General features: G+C 43.3%; 1 protein-coding gene across 1 annotated transcript in view; it reads left to right on the plus strand.

Annotated features, from left to right (window-relative positions):
• LOC144754874 (uncharacterized) overlaps positions 1–24,942 on the plus strand; it is a 749,989-nt gene that overhangs the window by 342,149 nt on the left and 382,898 nt on the right. The gene's annotated exons all lie outside the window — the stretch shown is intronic.

Below are 24,942 nucleotides of genomic sequence, written 5' to 3' on the forward strand. Positions count from 1 at the left end.
ACCAGGCAGTATACACAGAAAGGTGTAGTACATGTTAGGAAATGGTTAATTTTCTTTAACTCTTCCCTGCCTGGTATCTGATAAGTTAGTACTTTTGTACTGCTTTTACATGCCTTGCATTTCGAGCAAGGAAAGAATCCTGTCATGGTACTTATTCTGGGAATGAAGGGGACAGACTCGTAATGGCTTTTTACTAAATGATCTTTCAAGGATCTACTGCGTTTGAAGGTAACCTGTGGTTGTTCAGGTAATTCCTTGCCAATTACCAAATCAGCTTTTAGTATATGCCAATTTCGATATAATAATTGTCTCAACACTCCAGCTTCACCAGAAAATGTAGTAATAAATCCACAAGGTTCAATTTCACTTGTGGTAGATTTACATCGATCTCTTAACAGATTCTTTCTTGGAATTTTATTCACTTTCTCAAATGTTTTGGTCAATAAAGCAGTCTTATACCCTCTGACTTTAAAGCGTTCGATGGCATCTTTACTTGTCTGTTCGAAATCTTCATTATTAGAACAGTTCCTTTTTAGGCGTAATAGTTCCCCATATGGAATACTATTTTTTAAAGTTTGTTGGTGACTACTGCTCGCCTCAAGGGTTGAATTCCCTGCTGTTGATTTTCTAAATAGTTTTTTTACAAATTTTGCCATCATGAATAAATACTTGTAGATCAAGGAAGGATACTGCAGTCTGGCTCATTTCACCACTGAAGTGGAGATTTAAGGAGTTTCTGTTTAGTTCAGCAATGTATGCCTCTGCTTGCAATTTAAGTTCTTTTCATAAGATGAACAGGTCATCTATTTACCTGTGCCAGGATATGGTGCAGTTAACCCATGCACTGTACTGTTCCGCCCATGGCCACCTGCTTCTCCCACCAGTCTACGAATAAATTCGCGTAGCTGGGGGCGAAGCAGGTGCCCATTGCGGTCCCCCTTATCTAGCGGTAATGTTGTTTGTCAAGAAGGAAGATATTATTTTGGAGAACAAATTCCACAAATTCCAATAACATTTCGTTATGCTCTGAAAATTCAAGTGACCTCCCTTTTAGAAAATATCTGACTGCCTGTAAACCCTTCTAGTGGTCAATCACTGTGTATAGGCTGGTAATGTCCAGTACAATCATCCACATATCCTGCTCCCATGGTATGTCCATAATGTTTTTGATGAAATGTGTCGAGTCTTGAATATATGAAGGCAGAGTTCTGACAAAATCTGAGAGAAAATAGTCAATATATTGGGACATGGATTCTGTCAAGCATCCAATTGAGGAGACGATAGGTCTGCCAGGTGGTCGTTTTGTGTCCTTATGAATTTTTGGCAGATGGTAAAAGGTAGAAGTCACTGGATATGGGCATACAAGAAATTTATATTCATTGTCGTTGCTCATGTTCCTCTCAGCCCATTTCATAAGGAGTTGATTATACAGTTCAATGTTCCTAATATAGTCATCTTTGCTGACTTTTAAATAACAATTACCATCAGATAATTGACGTTCTGCCTCCTGAACATAAAATTCTCATGTCATTAGGACGACGTTGCCCCCCTTGTCTGAAGGCTTGTATATTAGCTGTTGGTTATCTTGTAGTTCTTTTAGTGCTTTTTGTTCTCCTCTTGTCAAATTGTTGGTTAGGTTGGTCGTTATTAAAGTTCTCATTTGTAAGAGGTCTTGGTTCACTGTCTCTTCGAACACGTCAATGGCGTCAAAGGAAGACATAGGTGTAAATGTGGACTTAGCTTTGAAATGAGTAGTCGCTGATCTTTGCTTGATGCCAAATCTTATCGCTTCCTTTACGTTTGCATCAGGGTCTTGAGAGTCAGTAGGTGCTTGACTTGAAATCGTTTGTAAAGTTCTGAGGTCCGAACCTGTCAGTGTTGAGGGTTCGATACTCGCACTTGATGCTATTGGGGTTAATGGTTGAATAGGACCCCTTAATTTAAAGAATTTTCGTAACTTTAATTTGCGAGTAAAAAGAAAGAGGTCAATCCGTGTTTGGGTATATTCCAGCTTCCTTGTAGGGCAAAAAGTTAGTCCTTTCTTTAGCGCATTTTCCTGATCTTTGGATAACTGATGTTTGGTCAGATTGATAATGGACAGGTCGGACAGGTCGGTAGCTGGCTCTACTTCTTGAGGTTTCGCTTGCTGCGTGTTTGGCTGGCCATTTCTTGTTGTCTTCCTGCATCGGCCGCCCCTTCTTGTCTTCCTGTTGGTATGCTTTTTTGAGCCTGTGATCTGCCTCTCCCTCCGCATTGTCGAGAGTTGCGCATTAGTTGGAACTCTTCTAAAAAACGCCCTCTTCCACTTAGGGTATATTGGGCTGTACCTGTACATTCTTCCCCCGATTGTTTCGTGTCGGTACTAACTGCAGATTCTGATGTCTCCTTGGGTTGTACATTTTTTTGACCTCCACCTCGCAGAACTTTCCTTGGTGCGTCGAATTTTCGTGCAAAGGTCAACATTCTACCTTGTTCATAATCTTTGGCATCGCGATTAAATTTAGTATGTTTTCTTAGTTTGATTTTCTCTTGGTATGCGATCAGTCGCCCTTTCATTTTTTCACGTAGGTCGTCTTTATCTGCCACCTCTGTGCTTGCATCGATTAATGCCTCCACCTCTGCTATTTCTTTCAGGCATTTCTCTCGATCGCTCCAGGCAAACTTTATGAGAATCTTCAGCATCTCGGCGCTTGCTTCCAGTGTAAATTCAGCCCACTCTTCAAGGAGCGCAGGGTCCGGGTTCTCATAGGATGGAATTGTATAAATGCGTAATCCGCGGGGGATGCGTTTGACCTCCAAATAATGTTGCAGTGAGGTCGCCTCCCACCATTTACGAATGTCACGCTCGATTAGCCGTTCTAGTTTATTTACCAATGCCTTTAGCCAATTAGGAGCCTCATTGTCATTAGCTCTGTCAGGACGCTGCATTGGACTGCATTTTAATACATCTGCTGCTTCCTCATTTCTTGTAGTGTTCCAAAACATTATCGTGTTATGAGCGGGGCTTATGTCTGTTTGAATAGCGTGTTACTCGGCGATTTGAACTTATTATCGCTGTTACGGACCACTCACTAAGGCTGCAATCGTTATCGTAAGGTATTTCAAGGCAAATTACTTCCAGCTCAACGTACGAAACTCTGTGCGGGACATTCAGTAGGACAAGCAAGGCGGGCGCAAAGGTCCCTCACCCGCCTCCTCGCCTTCGATAGTCCGATAACGCTGGATTATTTCGCAGCGGTGCTCACGCGGCAATTTTCAAAAGCTCCAGTTTCCACCTCGGTCGCTTCCGAGTACACGGGAGTGGGTGCGGACCCAAACGCGGCGGTGGTTCCGCGAATAAATCAGCTTCAAGGAATTCCCTCAAAAAAGGAATTGGCCGCACTCTCGTGGTTTTTTCAAAAGGTTTATGCACGCTTTAACAGAACGCGTTTCGACGGACTGCCTAATTCCCCTGTGTTTCAAACAAACAGAAACGCTAACCGCCATTTAAAGCAAACAACTGAGGTACATTTTTTTCTTTTTTCCTCGTTACAACGTTAATGGACATAAAGAGCAGACAAATTCATCGCTCCCACTTCGGGGGCCATCTTGAAATGTGTTCATAGTCATTATTTACATAGCATATCTCAAAGTAAAAGAGAATACAGAAAACAAAAATAACATTTCAGTGCATTAATAATTGCCAATTAATATGTTTCGCTCTTTGTCCTTTTAAGTGAATCATTTGCATATATATATATGCAGCAAGTGAGGGTCCTTCCAGGATCGCTCCTAACATCAGGTGGTGCATTGGCCGGCAGGAGCCCCAAGACGGTATTCGTAAATTTCACTCGTGAAAGTATAATGAAGATGCAGGTTCAGGAGTAGATTACTTCAAACACCAAGGTTTATTTCTGTGTCCCGCTACGCGTTTCGACACGCAAATATGTCTTGAGCACACGAGTGCCACAGTGGCCCACAGATGTGCATAAATAAACAATCAACATAAAAGAGGCACATAGTGCTCACCACTATCTGGAATGGAAATGTCGGCCATCTTAGAGAGGCTACACGCTTATAATGCATACATGTTTAAAGAAAGCTCATTGTAAATACAGATGTACATATGCGTACACAGATTGCCAAATTAGTGAGAAACAGTCATTTAAAACTCTGCTGTGTTCCTATATTGAAATAAATATTTCTAGTTTGCACGACACAATATTGTGAGTTAGTACTGAGACCACAAGTTTTGCACACAAAGCGCATTTACATTGTAGTTCCACTCCTTGATTTATAATATCAGCCACGAGGGAAAAAGGGAGGAAAATATTCTAAATGAGTTACAGAATATATGTTTACTGCGGACTAGTGCCGATAAAACTATATCCTCCTGACTTAGATGATTATGACGGACTAGTGCTTCATTAGAGTCCCATCCCCTCTGGTCCGATGCTGTGGTGAAAGAAGGGTGAAAAGCTATGTGGCCGTAGCAAAAGAAGGCCTCTAATCATTCTAGTTTTAACATCATGACAAAACTACTAACGACAGTTCAAAAATTATACAAAGACAAAAATAATATAAAATAGTGCTAATATCTTGATAAAAAGTCTCTTATCTTAGTGGAAATGCAGTGCTCATCCCGATGAAGAAAAGGGTAGGGAACCCATGTGCAGCCTTAATAGTGAAAGTTAAGGTTCCCTTCCTTTCCTACGGTGAAAATAACAAAACAACAAAGAGACAAATTAAAACCAATGTACTGAATCAACATCCTTCAGTCAACTTCAATATATAAGACCTGTAACACACAGTCAGAAAGCTAAAAGTGAACAGTAATCAACTTTCATAAAGATGGGTTGCTAATTCCTCATCCAGATTATGTCCTCCAGGGAATCTGGTCTCGATGATCCACTTAGACTCTTTCTTTCTCAGAGCCAGTTCCCTGTTTCCTCCCCTCTTGCCTACATTTACTTGTTCAATTGCATAGAATCTAAGCAGGGAGTTATTGGATTGGTGTTTAGCTTGGAAATGGCAGGCTATAGGGTAATGCAGGTCAATGTTGGTAATAGCCCGTAAATGTTCCTGTACGCGTTTCTTTACCATGCATACAGTACTGCCAACATAACGCATTTTGTAAGGACATTCCGAGACATATATGGCATAGTTGGTACTGCACGTCAGAAACTGTTGTATTGGTCTATTCATTCTTAACCCGATGGAACCATGCCAAGGTATCATTGGTCTTGTCGTTCTTGCTCCAGCCATTTTTGATGCAAGCAATGACAGATTGTAAGACAGCATCTTTAGAGAGTTCATCGATCCAGATTTCTTCTTTTAATATACTGTCATCAACATAACAGACCGCATATTCATCAAATTCATTAGACGTTTCTTCAGAGGACTCGTTCTTATCACTTTCTATGGCAGTCAAACGAGAGAAGCAGTCAGCTATGTTATTTTTTGCACCAGGGACATATTCCACATGAACGTTAAATTCTGGGAGAGAAATTACCCATTTGCGTATTCTGGAAGATACATGGTCTATTCCTTTTTTTTAAAAATATTTCTTTAAGAGGTTTGTGGTCAGTTCTTATCACAAAATTATTACCCCACAGAAATTTCCGGAGCTTCCTCACTGCCCAAAATACTCCCAATGCTTCTTTTTCGATTACAGAATAGTGACACTCTGTTCCTCTTAGACATCTGGATAAAAACAATATCGTAACTTCCTCTCCATTGAATACTTGTAACATGACAGCCCCTATACCTGTTCCACTAGCATCTGTCATGATAGTTACTTCTCGGTTAGGATCAATACTGTTAAGAGAGGAGGCTTCAGATAATTGTCTCTTTATGAGTTTGAACTCTCTCACATTCGGAGTTCCACTCGAAATGAACCCCCTTCTTTATCAAAGGTCTCATGTTAAAGGTCTAGTCAGCAACGTTCTTAATACATTTTATGTAATATTCAGACATGCCCAAAAATTTGACAACTTCATCTTTGTTCTTGGGACTGGATAACTTGTTGATGGTGTCTACAAGTTTCTTTTTTGGCTTGATACCAGACCTGGTGATAGTATGGCCCAAGTAGTCAATGCTGGAAATGTTGAACTTGCATTTCGTTGCTTTAAGAGTTAAGCCATTGTGTTTAAGTTTATCCAATACCATTCTAACTCTGCTATCATGTACTTGTTGAGTGTTTCCAAAAATAAGAACGTCATCTTGGTATATCTTTATTCCATCACAATCTTTAAGCACATGTTCCATTACTCTCTGAAACACAGCAGCAGCGGAAATTAGCCCAAAAGGCATCCTCATGAACTTGTATGTCCGGGTAGATTCAAACAATACTAAGATGGAACAAGGTCTTGGAAGCTGGTGGAGTTGAGGTGATGAAGAGTAGAAGAGGACCAGGGTTCTTTTACCTCATCGCCATTGTAAAGATTAATCCATAGAAAATGTAGTTAAATCCATAAGAGTTTATTAAGAAGGTCCATATACACCTGATCCTACGCACACAGCTATGAATATAAGACTCAACAGCTGTTGTTTGAATACTAACATTCTAGGTAGAGATTGTTACCATGACATGTGGAACTAAGAGAGTATCAATGTTACACCAACATCAGGAAATGCAAAGCACAGCATACTACACTGTCACCGGGAGTGGCCAAAACCCAGTAGGTAGTGGAAGGGGAACCTTCCTAGCTGAGCAGCACAGGATCTCGTTTTTTTCCCCATTGAATTGCAAGTAATTTTGTAGCCATAATGCAGTGTCTTGCAAACAGTCATGAAATGTTTCCATCGAGAGTGACTGGTGGCCTTCTAGAGATAAAATCATTTGGGTGTTATAAGCATAGTTCACAAGACTGATATTATGTGATTTGATGACAGCAGCCTCATATAGATGTTAAATAAAATAGGGCTGATGGCAGACCCCCTGAGGCACACCATGCCGGACATTCATAAACTGTTATTGGTACGAGGGAAGAGAACCGCCTGTTTCCTATCTGAGAGGTAGGATTGAAGTCACTCCAGTGCCAGCCCTCCCACAACCGTTCCAGCGAGCCTGGCCCATAGTACCTCGTGATTGACCGTATCAAATGCGGCGGACAGGTCCAGTAGAAAAAAGACTGTCCCCTGTCCGCCCGCATTCGAAGATCGTCCAATACGGTCACTAAGGCAGTCTCTGTCCCATGTCCTGGGCGAAAGCCAAATTGTACATCCTCCAGTTTCCCATTGGCTTCAAGAAACTGGGAGAGTGCTCTACTGACCAGTTGCTCTGTAATCCAGGGGTGTAACACAGGCCCACGCAGCCCCCGCGGTACGGGGGGCCTCTAGCTCCAAGGGGCCCCCTCGGCACTGCACTGTGGCCGGAGAGCTCCTGACTGAGCCCGGTGGGGGCCCCTCTAAGTGCTGTGCAGGGAGGCTCCCTCACTTTTCGTTACACCAGTGCTGTGATCTTCACTGAATAGGGCAGCAGTGAGATAGGCCTGTAGTTCTTTGGACAGGCTGGATCTAGCGAAGCTTTTTTCAAGAGAGGTGTAATTATCGTTTTTTTCAAGCATGTTGGCACTATTCCACTCTCCAGAGATTGCTTGCAGATCAGCCTGTGCACCGGTGGGAGATCTGTTCCTAAGGCTTTCCATATTTTGTAAGGTAGCGAATCCAACAGGGAGCCTGAGGAAACACTAAGGGCTAATTTGGTAAATTCCTCATCTGAAGGTATTTCTAAGTAATCAAGGCTACCAGAGGTCTCTACCATTTCCTGCTCTTGTTTCTGGATGGTTAAATACTCCTGAGATGTTCCATTCTGATCCTCCATCGTGGGGATACTGCCCACTTGTAGCCCCTTAATAATTTTGCTAATTTTTTCCTCAAAAAAGGCAGCCAAACCATCACAGAGATCTTGTGTTGGGGGAATCTCCTTTTTTGTGCAAGCAGGGTAAGTGATATCATTCACTATTTTAAAAATACTCTTAGCGCTATTAGGAGATTTTAGAAATGAATCGGCAAAGTATTCAACTTTTGCCATCGTTATTTCTTTTTTATAGCTAGTTATTGCTTTTCTCAAAGCATTTTTATCCTCGTCTCTATATGCTCTTCTCCATTTCCGCTCTGCCTGTTTACATTTCTTTTTCATGAGTCTCAGATTATCATTATACCAGGGAGCAGAAGGCTTACCCCTTTTTTAAATATAATTTAGGGATGCTGACTGGTCAAGCCTCGTATTTATTTGATTACAGAAGTTCAAATAGTTTTTGTCCACCTGTTTACCTGCATCAAAAGTCCTATTCATAAAAAATTCTGGCGATGGCGTTGTCTTTCCTACAAGTCCTCTACAATCCCTACCTCTGAGATTTTTATTTTCCTTAGGGTTAACTATTTTTGATCTCGGGCTAACAATCCCGAATTGGACAAGATGGTGGTCGGACCAGTCTACTGGCAAGACTGTCCCCATCTCAATTAGTTCTTTATTTGCAAAAATTAGGTCCAGTACATGCCCCCCTCTATGTGTGGGATCTGTGACCCACGGTGTCGATTCATGTTTTCACATGTCTGGAGAAGATTTTTATATCCTAAATCTAGGCTCCCGTTAGGCCATAAATTAAAATCTCCTAAAATTAGTAATCTTGAGTGAGTTAACGCCATATTACTGAGGACGTCTGCCAGCGCACCCTGCTGTTGAGGACTGGCTGCTCCACGTGGTCTGTAGCAGACTATACCAGTCATTACATGTCCCTTGGGGTCCTCTAGCACAAATCCCAGTAATTCGGCGCCGCTCACCTCGTCAATGTCTACTGAGATAAAATCCCATTTTTCTTTAAAGATAATTCCAACCCCTCCTCCTTTCACAGTCTACCGGAGTTTGTGTAGTGCCTTGTAGCCCGGTGGGCAACTTAGCCCCAGCTCCAGGTCTGACTCAGGGTGTGTCCCTGTCACAGTCATAAAAAGGACATCCATATTATGGATATCTAATAGTAATTGGACCTCCACACCATGTTTATGTAGGGATCTAACATTAAGTAGGCCACACACGAACTTATCCACTTCTCCCAGCTTTACTTGCCTCCTGGGAGTAGTGACCCCCTCCATCCCCATTCCTGACTCACCAATATCTCGCAGCTCCCCACTCGTGCAGTGATAGCCCCTTTGTCCTCTGTGTGAAATGCCAATATGGTCAGCATGGCTGGCGCTATGCGCGGTCAGTGCACGGACGGGCGCAGACGGGATTGCCATCGGCACGTTGTCGGCGCGCCCACTGCGAGTGGTCGCACCAGCGTGTTTAAATGCCCCCGAAGGAAATAAAACTAGAGCGCTGACCCAAGGCACAGCGGGCAAGCTCGAACAGGCGAACACCGCAGGGTCTAAAGCGCTATTAGGATATGTTGCATATTTTACTGCACCAATAGTTATTTGTGTTGCCAATACGAATATCATATTATAATTTCCATACATTACACATTGAACATTGAGTACAGAAACCATGTTTTAGATAATAAAACATGTTACTATTATTAAAACAACTTCTGTTTTGTAGTTAAAAGGATTAGCGCACACCACCTCGGATGCACTACTTTGGCAAATGGGCTGTTGGTGTATGTATCGTGAAGTGGACCCAGGTTGTCTGAATTAATAATTTGAATGATGCTGCTCGTCACGCAATCGCTGAACAGCCTGGTTCAGATAATATTTTAAATGATATATATATATCGTGGTGAGTTTCTTTAGGGAGGTATTGACTCGTGGCTGCATATGTATTACACAGCACTACGCCAGTTACAGTATAATGTAGCCTCATGTAGTGCCGAGTGTTACCCCGCTTCATGTAGTTGTTTGCAGACATCCCTTATCGAGGGGAGGAGGGGAATACAATGACCTAACGCAGACTAGGACAATTTCACAGGTAGGAACATGGTGTATGCAGGCGCACAACACCCATTGGACTCAAAGGGCTTCAGCCCCACCTCCCCCCACCCCCCCAACCCCCCCACCCAGGACCGGACTGGCCATAGCGGGCACCGGGCAATCCCCCGGTGCGCCGCATGGTTGGGGGACGGTTTTGGGCCCCTGGGGGCCCATTTTGTTACATGGCTGTTTTTGCCGTAGCTGCAAAATCGGCCATGTAACAAAATCGTCCGAAAACCGGCCCCGGCAAAGAGCTCGGCGGCACCTCCAAACCCCCCCCCCCCCCCGAGTGGGGAAGGGGGGCGGCCGAGCACTCTGCCAGGGCCGGTTGTGATTCCCAGTCCGGCCCTGCCCCCACCGCTTCCCGGGCACCCACACAGCCGCACCCGAGAACTTCACAGGTCTTTAAAAGACCATTTGCATGTTCATGAGGCCATGCTGTTGTTTCACCCCTTCTAAGAGCCCCTGCAGCTCCACTCTGACTATTGCTTAAAGATTCAGCCCCCCCCTCCCGAAATGTGGCTCTAGTTGCGCCTCTGGCCCCTGGTGAAACTGCCCGCGTGCGAAATATTTAACAGGCTTCATCGTCATTCTGAACCCTTGTAACCCTCACTGAATGTTCACAAACAGAGGAGTGTCGGTACCGCCAGCATTAAACAAACACCTATTAACCACATGACATCACAAGAAAATGGTCTCTAAATCTCATAAGTATGATGTTTACTTGAAGTCAGGGAAGGGTAGTTATCTTTATGTCTTTTGTAGAATGCATGTTCCCCGTTTTTAAACTCATAAGTCTTGGTATGAACTTAAATCTTGCCTTGGATAACCTAACTAATAGTCAGAGTTTCGGAGTTCACGTCACCGCAGATTGTTCATTCCTCTTAGCACACAGATTACTTCGTCGACGTTATCCTGTGCTCTCAGCGAAGGCATATGTGATGTGCACGGACACTAGTGTTTGATTTGGAGGTGGTTCTCTTTTTGCTTCGTGCCAAAACAGTAGAAAATAAAGTGTTCAAAGCCCGCCGAGAGCACACAACGTATGCGAATCACAAACAGAAACCTAGCTGCCAAGACAATTGAAAAATTCCTGGGCTTGTTACTCCCAGGTACTTAAATCGGGTAATGGAAGGTTTCCTTGTTTACAATTCCTGAACCGATCCACTTAACAGGCCACCTGCCGGGGTTTCAAGTTATTCAACTTCAAATGAACGCATCCTGGGTGTATTATTACCCGATCAAGAAAGTTACTATTTGGACCTATTTAATGCATGGTGTTTTTAGTTTGACTGAAAAGATTACTCCTACATATGATCTGCACAAAAATGAGGTTTGTGCACCTAAACGTGTTCTCCTCTTTTGCTTATGTTACACCAAGAGTCAAGCTGCACCTACGTTTCATATTTAACCTAAAAGTGATCTTGCATCCAAATGGGATATGCACCTTAGTGCGATTTTTGCTTTTGAATGTGTTTGACCATTCGTGTTGATGGGGCTCTAGTGTTGATTCTGCTCCTAAACTCAGATTATGTTTAACCTTTGGTGATTGAACACCTCAATGTTCTGCAAACCAAATGTCAAATTAATTTGATGCAAACCTTCTACACCCGATGTTCAATCCTACACGTGAAATTACTCTCCACACTGAGTGATAACCCACTGTTGTCTATTGCCCCATTTCCATTAACAATCTGCTTCTCGGGATCAGTAGCCTACGTGTTTTTTCAGGTGGTCTTATGTGGCCGCCAAAAACAAAATCTAGAGAACTTCACAGCAGATCAGACTCCAGAATGCATGTAGCAACACCTCAGAGATACTGTACCTCCCTGGCCTACCAGGACTGATTTCTAATGGTTGGAAACACAATGAAAGATGAATCTTCTATGGTTTTAGACTGAAACAGCTCAAAATCCTGCATAGAGTGAATTAACCACACAAAGTTAAAACTAATGGGGAACATCAACACAGATTTTGGTCTTGGAGGATGTCAACTGGAGGGCAACCACTTCTTTCATGCCGAATGGCTTTCCCCTCTACTGAGGAGATTTATGGTTGGTGAAAGGGTTGTGTCAAATTAATATTGGATAGAACGCATTCATTAGAGACTAAACTCATTCTGCTGGGAATATGGGATGAACCCCCAACAGAATATAATAGAGCACTTTATAACTTGGGTTTGATGGTTGCCCACAGACACGTAGGAGACTCTGGGGCAGCTCTGGGGTGCCAATCCTGGCAATGCGGCCCTCTAACATGTATTGGTGCACACATGCTGAAAAATGGGTGATCAATGCCGGGAGGAGAGGGCTAAGAAGTATAAGGCATGAAGTATGGAGAGGACCCATGGGAGAGTTCAAATGGACAGAACTCAGGGGCCTTGCCAGGTAAAGCTTGTTGAGTCCATACAAAACGGGTGGCTGGATCCCTACTGAATGCAACCCCTACTCATTATGTAAAATTACTACAGCTTTCTTATTGATGTCTCAGATTTGAGTGTCTCAGTTACACAGTAGCACAATATGGCTGCTTTGCTCCACTATATGTATTTTGTTGATGTTCAATGAGATACGGTTTAATAGAAGAGCAGTCAAAAAATGCTTTATTTAAAAAAAGATAAAACTGTCGAATCAACCTCAGAGGAATGATCCCTCCTATCAACCAAGTGACCCTCTGCTTTCACATCTAACCTTTCCTTCTGCAATATAAGTCTATAGTGTCTTATGCATCTTCCGTGCCTTTTCTCTACCAACACTTTGTCCTTGACACTATTGCGGAAACCTGTTTCTTTTTTGCCCTTGCTTCTACTATCATACCATTCTTATACATAAATAATCCTTCACATGAAAAGAACAGAAACAACTCTTGTGGATTGACCTTTATCCCTTTAATACAAATAGTTTATCCCAACAAACTCATACTTGTTCCAGTGACTCAAAGTGATGATTATACACATGATGTCTACACCACTGATAATATGCACCATATACAGCCCATTCAGCAGCAACAACAGATTCATTTCTAATTTACTTGACTATGGCACTAATCCACCTACCTCCACCAATGATAAGACGTTTCTGGCAGATTCAGCCTCCACGGGGATTACGATGAAAATACTGAAATATCCCTCTCAAAGCTTGGACAACAACAACATTGCACCTTCTGTAACCACAATAAGTACTCAAACCAGTACCTGATTTACAGAAATGGAACACCACATACAAAACGTATATCCTTCCAGCTTGAATTGGGCCAACCACATTTTCATTCGTTTCACAATGCTGATCTTATTGCACTCTCCGCACACTGCCTGACTACATTGACAACAAAATTTGGCAAAGCCAACAGCTCTGGTTTTATCATTTATTTATTTAAAGAGTTTTATATAGCGCTGGCTAGACCCGTAGCTATCAGAGCGCTTTACATAAGGTCAGCAAAGCTACAACAATAATAACAATTACACATTACATCAAATATATGAGACACATTAACGGGAGAGAAGGAGAGACCAGTAGAAAGGGAAAGAGGAGAGGGGGAGTGAGAAGGATGAGGACGAAGGGGAAGACGGAATAAGAGACAGAGGTAAAGTCAGCCCAAAGACCGAATGGGTAGGTGACGGCCAGGGAGGTAGTCCAAGACCAGTCTCCCCTATAGCTCTCAAGGAAGCTCCAACGGGTATCGGTCAGACAGGTGGATCGAAAGGAGACAAGGCAAAAGCAAAACGGCAGAAATACGATGAGGGGGAGGGTGGGCGAGACAGGGAGAAGGGGAGAAACTGTGCCTAAGGTCCGGCTGGGCAGGTGACGGTCAGGGGGTGAACCTGGTCCGATCTCCTCATTAGATGAACAGAGCAGCTCCAACGGGCGTCGGACATAATGCTCGGACTTCACTGTCAGGAAAGAGGTCATGTGTACTCAGGGATTGTCAGAATAGTGCGGGGGGGCATGGTCCAAAGGAATTCTAGAAGTCTTCTTGAAGTCAGGCACAGTCCTGGAAGGGTTGAGTGAGTAAAAGTTCAGCAAGGGGGAAGAAGTCACCATTGTTGGCGATGTTGGGGTCAGGCATCCCGGGACCCTTTTCTAAACCGAGAGTGTGCCGAGTACGACAGATTTTTGTAAGGAGGGAAGGGTCAGACTCCCATTAGTTCTTAAAAAGGATACAAGATCTCCCACGGTGTCCCTAGGCGCTCAAGGCGTAGGGCAGACACTGAAAAGGCGCTGGGACACATCTCCCATTACAGTGGGCAGAGCGGTGGGAGCAGCCATTTTGCCTCACGCAGGGGGGAGGGGGAACTGCTCACCTCGATCTTCGGCAACAGGTGCCACTGGGCTAACTATCCAGCATGTCCGCTGTGGCTGAGGGATGTTTTTTCACACACAGCGAACGGGACACAACGCTCCGATATTTCTAAAAGCGGGTCAGTTGCATCCCGGGCGCAATCTTGAGGAAATATCGCCAGGCAAGTCTTTTGCCGATATCCCGGCGTTGAAGCGTCCGGTTGGAACGGCAGCCACAGCGGCAGACGCTTCCGACCTTTCGATGTCCGGAGATGGCTCAATCAGCTGTTTAAGTGGGGTTTAAGCGCCGCACTGGTTGTTGAACGCGGGGCTTCAACGGAGCAGAAGCTCCGAGCTTTTCTTGAGTATGCAATCCCAGGTTTGCACAAATGTTCCCAGTCTACTTGTGCCATGTCTGTGTGTAACCTGTCCCTTTCTTTACCCACTATGCCTGCGACCTTGACAATACATATTTCCAAGGTATGTAGATGTAGAGTTAAGAATAGTAAACCTCAACCTACCGATTTACTCTTACAGATGCAGCATTTTCTGGTAGTCAATGTTTTGACTGCAATGTTTTGTCAAGAGGATAGTTTTCTCAACTGTATTCTGACAAACAACCTCATCTTAACGCCCCTAAAGACCAGTAAAAAAATGTTCTAGGCCTTAATCTCAAAGAGAGCCCTGAGAAGCATGTATATGTGAAGGATCCACCAAGACACGTTACAATTACATGGAAGATACTTAGTCTAAAGATGTAGTTCAGGATCACAGCTTTATTCTTCAAGTAGGATCCATATTAAGTCTCATGCTAGACCTCATACAGATCACTGAAATAATATCGACTGCCAAAATATCGAGTTCCCAAAATATCGAGGAAAAAATATCTACAGCCAAAATATCGAGTTTGTATGTACAAACAGGTAAGTACAAAAATATCGAGTATAAAATATCGTTTACAAAAATATAGATGTAAAAAATATCGACTTTATTAAAAACAGTGTTAAATTAAATTAAAATTTAAAATTAATTACTAAAATATACTTACAAAGACTTAAATTATAATAATTAAATATTTAATTAAAGTTATACATTTTTTTTAACAATCATATTTATTAAAACATATATATATATTAACATAATATAATTAAATAACATCCAATTTTATTTACGTACAATAGCAAAATGTAAAAAATACTATTCCCACTCCAGTGGGTGCAACAGTAGGAAAAGCGTTGGATAGCGTAGGGGTAAAAAATACTATTCCCACTCCAGTGGGTGCAACAGTAGGGAAAGCGTTGGATAGCGTAGGGCAGAGGTCTTCAAACTTTAGGATGCCGAGACCCCCCATTCAACATTTTTCGGCATAAGGACCCCCTCCGGACAAAAATTTCTAAACCTGTAGATAGGGCTACTGGAATTATGAGGCAGGTGAGGACCAAATTACACGACTGGCTTGACCAAATTGTGTGGGAAGAAAATGTAAATAATGTTATGTGATGCCACGTATTTTGGGCTAGCATTGCTACATTATTTTTACACACAGTAGCACTAAGAAACGATTTCACCCTATCAGTACCAGTTTATAACCAAAATTCAGCAATTAACGTCAGAAAGATGTCTATTTAACCATTGTGATGGGCCTTACACTCCACAGGAATATATGCTGCCACATTAGAAGCTCACCTGGCCCTAGCCGGGACCAGCAGGTGTCCCTTAGAACCCTGGCGGTCTTGTGCAGAGTTAAGCAGTTTACCTATGCCGCTTTCCTCTCACCCCCTCTCCTCTCCTAATTCCAGATCCCTCTCTCAATTTGCAGTCCACTTCTATCCCCCCTTTTTACAATTTCCGAACTCTCCCCATTCGACCTCTCACTTCACCTTTAACCACATTCTGCCATTCTGTCTTTTCACTGCCCTCTCTCTAACAGTCGCTCGCATTTATCGCATGGACTCTCTGGCCCCGTCACCTCCCGTGCCCCTCAGCACTTCTCATTCACCTCAAGTCTCTCCATTCAAATTTTTGTCTATTTGTATCTTACACATGTTCAGTCCCCCCATTTACCTTCCACACCTTTGTTCTTCCACACCTTCTTGAACCAATGTCCCTCTCCCCTGTTACCTCAGCACCAGTGCCTAATTTGAGCAGTGGTTTCCAGTGCTTGGCACTGGCACCTAATTGTGCACACTGGCACTATGAGAGTCTGCCTCATGGTGGCTCTGTCTAATCTGTGTAAGTTAGAGATTAGCAGAACAGATGTTTATTAATTCAATATTCAATGTACATTAAAAATTATAAACTCCTGACACCCATGCCATTCTTATAGCTTTGGAGACTTGAAATAGTCTGAATAGTCACACTTGTACAAGTGTTATGGTTCGTAGTTGCATAGGTATGGTCATTGGCCAGGCAAGCGAGGCAATCAGTGGGTGGTTAAAGTTGCAGTGGCCTACTGGTGAGGGCCCTGACACATGTTTTATTACAAATTAATCACTGCTCAGCACCCACCCCAGTACTCCCTCTCTTCCCCTATCACTGCTGTCCCGCACCCAGTTCTATGATTAGGGTTGCCAGCTTATTATTTTGATGTCCCAGATGGTTCAAAAATAAGCAGTCACCTAAAACTGTATTTTCAGCACTTATCGGTGCCTACTTAGAACAGCAAATATAAATAGAAAGCACTTTTAATTGTGTTCTAGGGGTGCCTCAATGATTGATAATTAAAGGGAACAAAGACAGAAAAGTCACATAACAAATGAATACATATTTTTTTATTTAGAAGTCTATTTAGTGTCAAGAGGACGTCTTTGCAGGCTCTTTAAACAACACAGGGCTGGCATTTTCTTTTGGCAAACCTACTTTATATTACTTTTCATGAAATGCATTATCACACTAACCCAGTAAATGTAAAATGCAAATGTATGGAATAGGCAGAGTGGGGGCCCAGGGGGTACTGGAACTAAAAAAAACCCGAACCCTGCCTCTGTAACCAGTTTACTAAAGGTATGTAAATATGCTAATGCTTGTAAATGACCTGTGAAAAACTCGGGGTGTGCCGGAGATAAGACTCCAGACACTGCCCTGCCGAGCCCCCAGCAGCTGCAGCTGCACTCCATTAGCCCTGGCTGAGACAAACGACGGGGGAGGCTGAAGCTATGGGCCTGGGCAGAAGTGTGTAAGGAATGCGCGACCCCCTTCCTATCACTCCACGGCCCCCCTGGGGGTCGCGCCCCACAGTTTGAATACCCCTGGCGTAGGGGTTAAAATTACTATTCCCACTCCAAAGAGTGCAACAGTAGGGAAAGCGTTGGATAGCGTAGGGGTTTAAATTACTATTCCCACTCCAGTGGGTGCAACAGTAAGGAAAGCGTTGGATAGCGTAGGGGTAAAAATTACTATTCCCACTCCAGTGGGTGCAACAGTAGGGAAAGCAATGGATAGCGTAGGAGTAAAAATTACTATTCCCACTCCAGTGGGTGCAACAAAAGGGAAAGCGTTGGATAGCGTAGGGGTTAAAATTACTATTCCCACTCCAGTGAGTGCAACAGTAGGGAAAGTGTTGGATAGCGTAAGGGTAAAAATTACTATTCCCACTCCAAAGAGTGCAACAGTAGGGAAAGCGTTGGATAGCGTAGGGGTTTAAATTACTATTCCCACTCCAAAGAGTGCAGCAGTAGGGAAAGCATTGGATAGCGTAGAGGTACAAATTACTATTCCCACTCCAGTGGGTGCAACAGTAGGGAAAGCGTTGGATAGCGCAGGGGTAAAAATTACTATTCCCACTCCAGTGGGTGCAACAGTAGGGAAAGTGTTGGATAGCGTATAGGGTTAAAAATTACTATTCCCACTCCATTGGGTGCAACAGTAGGGAAAGCGTTGGATAGCGTAGGGGTTAAAATTACTATTCCCACTCCAGTGAGTGCAACAGTAGGGAAAGTGTTGGATAGCGTAGGGGTAAAAATTACTATTCCCACTCCAAGGAGTGCAACAATAGGGAAAGCGTTGGATAGCGTACAGGTTTAAATTACTATTCTCACTCCAAAGAGTGCAGCAGTAGGGAAAGCATTGGATAGCGTAGAGGTAAAAATTACTATTCCCACTCCAGTGGGTGCAACAGTAGGGAAAGCGTTGGATAGCGTAGTGGTAAAAATTACTATTCCCACTCCAGTGGGTGCAACTGTAGGGAAAGCGTTGGATAGCGTAGGGGTAAAAATTACTATTCCCACTCCAGTGGGTGCAACAGTAGGGAAAGCGTTGGATAGCGTAGGGAAAATAATTAATTAAAAGTATTTACGATTTTCATATAATATAATAATTAATCAATTAAAATTACAAATTAAATTTAATTAGCAATTCTAATTTAATTAATTACCCATAAAATAAATAATTCACAGTTAACTCTACAATACCAATAAATATGTTTACATATTTAATTATTTATAAATACATTACTTCCCACCCAATTCCCCTATAAACCCACAACCCGCTACAGAAAATAAATTAGAAAAATTAACATAATTAACAATTAATCAATTAATTTACATTAATTGGCAATTAAATTTTAATTAATTACCAAATAAAAATTAATTAACAAATAATAAAAAATGTATAACAATAAATAAATTTACATATTTAATTAATTATTATTAAATTACTTCCCACCCAATTCCCCAATAAACCCACAACCCGCTAGAGAAATTAACATATTTAACAATTAATCAATTAATTTAAATTAATTGCCAATTAAATTTTAATTAATTACCAAATAAAAATTAATTAACAAATAATTAAAAATGTATAACTATACATTAATTTACATATTTAATTAATTATTATTAAATTACTTCCCACCCTATTCCCCTATAAACCCACAACCCGCTACAGAATTAAATAACGCAAAAATTTAAAAATACAAATTTAATTAATTATTAATATTTATAACATAAATACACAATTTTCACACATATAATAACATAAAACACACTATAAAAAATTCTATATTATTAAAAATTAGATAATTTTAATATCCTATATTATATACTTTGATATTTTAACAGTCGATATTACTTTACTTACCTTAAAAACGATATTTTTGCAGTCTATATTCTGTCAAGTCGATATTTTGTCCAGTCGATATTTAAAACTCGATATTATGTCCAGTCGATATTTTGAAGTCTATATTTTGGCTGTGCACCACCTCATACAATGCCCCACCAGGAGCAGCCTCCTTGACGCTCAGCCCTTCCACACCAACTGATTCCTTCCTCCACTCAAACACTCTCAACATTCTGATGACATCACATAGACTGAACAGCAAGGCAAAGGCAGCAACAGAGAGGATGCATTAATCATTTAGTAGATTACAACACATCCCCCCTCATCAGAATTGTAAAAATACAAGCATGCAAGATAATGTACATACATGCAATATGACAAATTATAAATAAAATGTGCGGTGGTGGACATACACACATACAAAAAGTCAACACGCTTCAAGAATAACACAGAGCTTAAAGACATAACTCTAAAGGATAATTTTGCAACCCCTAACCACAGGATGATACAAATACTTCAACCAAAAACAAGAGGAAATCCAGAGAAACTAAAAAGCATTCACTTTTTTCCAAATAAGGGTAAATCCAGAGAAGCTAAAGGAAATAGACTTCTCTTGCGCACACCCGTAACGCACAGTCCAACACCTCACACAAGGTAAAAACCAATTCAAAGGGTAAAACCAAACAGGCAAGTCAGAGAAGCTACTCGAAGGGTAGACCTCTCATGTGCGTACCCGTAACGCACAGTCCAACACCTCACACGAAGTAAAAACCAATTCAAAGGGTAAAACCAAACAGGCAAGACAGAGAAGCTACTCGAAAGGTAGACCTCTCATGTGTGTACCCGTAACGCACAGTCCAACACCTCATACGAGGTAAAAACCAATTCAAATCGTAAAACCAAACAGGTAAATCCGAGAAGCTTCAATAGACGGAGTCTTCTCATGTGCGCACCTGTAACCCATCCTCGTCGCCAGTGTTACAATTAAATGAAAGATACTTAGTCTAGAGATGTAGTTCAGGATCACAGCTTTATTCTTCAAGTAGGATCCATATTAAGACTCATGTTAGGCCTCATACAATGCCCCACCAGGAGCAGCCTCTTTGCCGCTCAGCCCTTCCACACCAACTGATTCCTTCTTCCACTCAAACACTCTCAACATTCTGATGACATCACATAGACTGAGCAGCAAGGCAAAGGCAGCAACAGAGAGGATACATTAATCATTTAGTAGATTACAACACCACACCAAGATTCTGAATTTATCCCACTGAAACATTATTGGGAATGTGGAACCATTGCAGGAACTGTTTATGGGACTTCAGGCGCCAAAAAGCCTATCACCAGGGAGGCGCTAACTTCATCCTGCAGCTCTATTAAGGGCCTCCAGCACTCCCTCAGCATGGGATGTGGAACTATTGAGGGGGGCTGCTTGGGGGGCTACAGATCCCACAACGCCTAGTACCAAGGACGTGCCAACATCAGCCTGCAGTGCTATTAAGCGCCTCCATCACTCCCACAGCCCGGGACCTGGAGCCATTGCGGGGGACGGTTTGGGTGACTTCAGATCCCACCAGGGAGGCACCAATGTCAGCGCACAGCGCTATTAAGCACCTCCAGCACTCCCGAACCTTGGGACGTGAACCCATTGCGGTAGACTGTTGGGTGGATTTCATTCCCTGCAACGCCTAGTGCCAGGGAGACACTAACATCAGACCGCAGCACTATTAAGTGCCTCCAGCACTACTGCAGCGGTGGATGCAGAACCACTGCCGGGGACTGTTTGGGGGATTTCAAGCCCCACAACACTTAGTGACAGGGAGGTGCCAATGTCAGCCTACAGTGCTGTTAAGCGCCTCCAGCACTCCAGAAGCTCAGCATGTGTGTGGGCCACGTCTGGGCTGTACCCGGACAAAGACCAGACCAAGAGCAGGCCCGATGCCCCTCCTCTTGGCCTAATTTCTAGATTTTGCTCCTATGAAGAAGCTTTGCCTTCCTCGTCCCATGTGTGGTGTGAGGTAAGACCTGGGTTCCTCACTCACTTCTTTAAGGACCGCTTCCTTGTTAGCTGTGCCTGTCTCCTGGGGAGCAAGAGTTGGCCACATCAGGCTTTTTCGAGGGAATCGGGCCTCCAAGTTACTCCATGGGCATGCACAAACTGGGGGTATCCAAATCTGTCACAACCAAAAACTCCACCCTGGAGGGGTTTATTAAGTGGGGAGAAGTATTGATAAAGAAATCCAGCTTGCTGCAAGGTGGCTTTGTCTCGATACCGACAGCTCCAGCCTGCCCTCACACTCCACCCACAAGGATCCACCCATACCCCTTGGGGTGACATCAAGCTGCCGTAGTGGAGATTCTACCCATATGACTCAACCCTCCCCAGTCTGCCCATTGGTTTCAGCTTCGATTCCACCTATTGTGGCCAGCTCCCCTCCCGCGAAGAGCAAGAAGAAAGGCAAACAACCCAGGCCAATGGTCACCCAGACTGACCCACAGAATTTGCACCCCAGTGATTCTGCCTGCTCCTCCAACTGTCTGTCTTTGGGGTCCGACAACATCGATCTCCTGGCCTGCCTGATTGACTCGTTCAAATCTATTCTGACCACCAGTGTCTCTTCTGTGCTTGCTCGCCTGTCGGCAATTGAAAGCAAGCTGTCCGAGATCATGGGGCCGGGCGATGGTCCACCATGCAGGAGGGTGTCAAAACCAACTGCCTTAAGAACGGCCTCACAGACCACCGCCCCTACAGTTCTGCCCAGAGCTCCCTCCTGACCCCTTACGCTTCACCATTCAATAACACCTGGAACCCCTATCTGAGGTACCCATGTCTGATCCTCATTTGGAGCCCCCTCAAACTTCGCATCTGTTAGCCCAATTCATCTGTGTCGGATTTAAATTGCCCAAGGGGTGGCCATTCTGTATTTAACTTACCCCCAGCCACTTGCCCTTTTGTTGTGATTCTTGGCAATGTCCTCAGACTTAACCGACAGACGACAGAGAATACCCAACAGCTAAAAAACAAGTCCACTCACTGGCTACATTCTCATGTCCAACGCAAACTCAATTGTTTTTTTTTACATTTAGTTTGCCACTGAGGTCCTTGGCTGGGTCCCATGAGAAAGGAACTTGAGGGGAAGCACATTGTAGTGAATTTCAATTTGTAGCTGGCAGATTGATACATATCTTGTACTTGGGCTTACCATGGCAAAGTAATGTGAAGGTGCTGTCACTGGGTTACTTTTACCAAGCCCTGAATCCGGGGAGTGAAGTGTCAAGGGAGAAGTCCGCCTTTGAGCCAACCTTGTATGGTTTCTACTACATGCCCACCACTAATCTTTTCATCGCCTTGCTTGGAGATTGTAGTATCGATTTATTCAAATGCCCCACTCTGCAGCCTGATGCTGATTGAAGTGTCGTTTTTGGCACTTTTGCTAAGGTCCCTCTAAAGGTTAGCAAAATGCCATATTTGTCTCACTGGATTATGGCAGTGGATTTCAAAATCACTTCCAAGTCACCCTTGTTGTTGCCAAGACCTGACAAGAAGGTTAAGGTGCTGAGCTGCAATATAGCTGGGCTTGCCGCCAAAATACAAATAACGAACTGAGTGGACAGTGTCTCACTGTATGATATTTTCTTCTTACAGGCGAGTTGGCTCCCTAGGGATTTATTCTCTGATGTATTCGTTTGCTACTCTGTCCCAGCTATTGTTTACTGCTAAAGAAGGACCCGAGCCTGGCTTGCAATTTGCTTTAGCACCTCCCTCGATTGAAAAATGTTGCCAATTCCCGCCAGTAGCAGCCTAATCCACGCATTCCATGTCAAGTGGCACAAATCCCTTAGTTTTGATCTTATCAATTTTTATAATGATAATTTCTCCACAAAGGTTTATTCTAATTATGTTTCTCTTTTTCATTTTATTTGTCCCCTGGAACTTAGCCATTTCCAACGTCGACCTGGCCTAAACAGTGTACTTGCCAGAGAATTGAATGCTAAATTGGGCCCTGAGGTGGATGGTCCCTCAGGCTCAGAATTTCAAATTTTATATCCTTCTTCTGTGGCTGCCCCCACCTATTCCAGAGACTGCAAGGGGCTGATGGTATTCCCTCATGTACCCACACACGACCTATGCAATGTGTTTGAATGGGTTTGCCCCATATTGTCTTTTAACACCTACGGTTACTGGGGGGCTGTAGAATTGTCGACAATCAACAAACGTTTTGTGAGTAGAAACCTTCTTGGTAACCTAGGGGATGGTGCAGTCATTCCAAGCATTTTTAGCTACCACAGCCCCTGTTTTCGTTACTTTGTCTTGCCCGAGTGTCTGTCCTTGAGCAATCGCCATGGGGGCTTGAATTTTTTCCCCGAGGAGCGATCGGCTCAGGCTAGCAAGGAAGTCAGTTAATATGAACAATGTACAGAGTAGACTCTGTGTTGAAAACCTGAGTTTGCTACATGACTGTTTGAGAGTGAATTATGACTCCGCATACAGCGTGGACCTTTTCTTTGCTTTAGGGGACGCCATTAAAAATATCTTATGAATCCCATTGTCGCAACCAAGCCAGTTTCTCGATCTTGTTTGAAAAGGTCTGAAGGGATTCTAATAGTTGCCTGCAAAGTGCCCTTCAGTCCATCCCCTGGGTCCCGGCTGAAGTTGCTTCTTGCAGAAGAACTTAGAAATCAGCCATCAGTAGAGGGAAGTTGGAACTTTGGGAGAACTTAGGGAGAATGCTTGGTGTACGCCTGCAGGAACAGAAATACTGGTCTGTTCTGGCACATTCTCAAAAATAACAAACTGTTAAAAACTGATACCAATCTCATGTGTCAGCATCAGTGCTGATTTCTGGGTGGAATTTTCATTAGAGGAAGTAGTCAAAGCTATTTGCGATAGCCCTGTCCATAATGCCCCTGGGCCAGCTGGGGGTGCCTATGGATCTGTACAAACTAGAGGTGGATTTGTGGGGACCCATCCTTACTAACTATGCTAATTCAGCCTGCAAGGTTGGCCTGCCCAAGTCTTGCCGCTCTGTAATAATCGTCCTTATCTTCAAAAAAGGGAGTAAGGCTTCCCCTTGCTTTTATAGGCCCATATCCATTCTGGATTCCTCCATGGAAGTCATCGGCAGGGTTATTTTCTAAAGAATCATGCCATGGGTCACCAATTACCATATCATTTCTGACGCCCAATATGGTTTTGGACATGTTTTTGGGCAATCAAGAGCAGTGCCTAAATCTGTATTCATTAATTAATAAATACACTTTAGCCAAAGGGGGTCCCTTTTATCTTGCATTTATTGACCTGACCTGAACTTTCAATAGGTCAGATTCAAACTATGGGAATTGTTGGTGTCCTTGGGGCTCGATCCGGGTTTAATGTCTTTCTTGCGTGCTCTCCATTTTTACCTTAATGCTTTAGCCAGATATGGAGCGAATGGCGAATGTACTGAGAGCTTTGGCTTGAGTCGAGGCGTCCAGCAGGGAGGCGTCGTGGCCCCAATCCAATTTCTTTTGTATATCAATGACCTAAATACGGCCCAGGTAGCTAGGGGAAGAGGTGTGCCAGCTGTAAACGGTTAGTGTGTCCCTGTCCTCTTATACACACACAATGCTGTCTTATGTCCAGAACACCCAACGGCCTACAGCTTTTGTTGGATTCCTTAGTTGGCCTAATGGAGGGTCTGAGTTTGAACATGAATCTTGCCAAACCTTTAGTCATGCCGTA

This window comes from Lissotriton helveticus, chromosome 5_1 (genome assembly GCF_964261635.1).
Source record: "Lissotriton helveticus chromosome 5_1, aLisHel1.1, whole genome shotgun sequence".
Classification (NCBI taxonomy): Eukaryota; Metazoa; Chordata; class Amphibia; order Caudata; family Salamandridae; genus Lissotriton; species Lissotriton helveticus.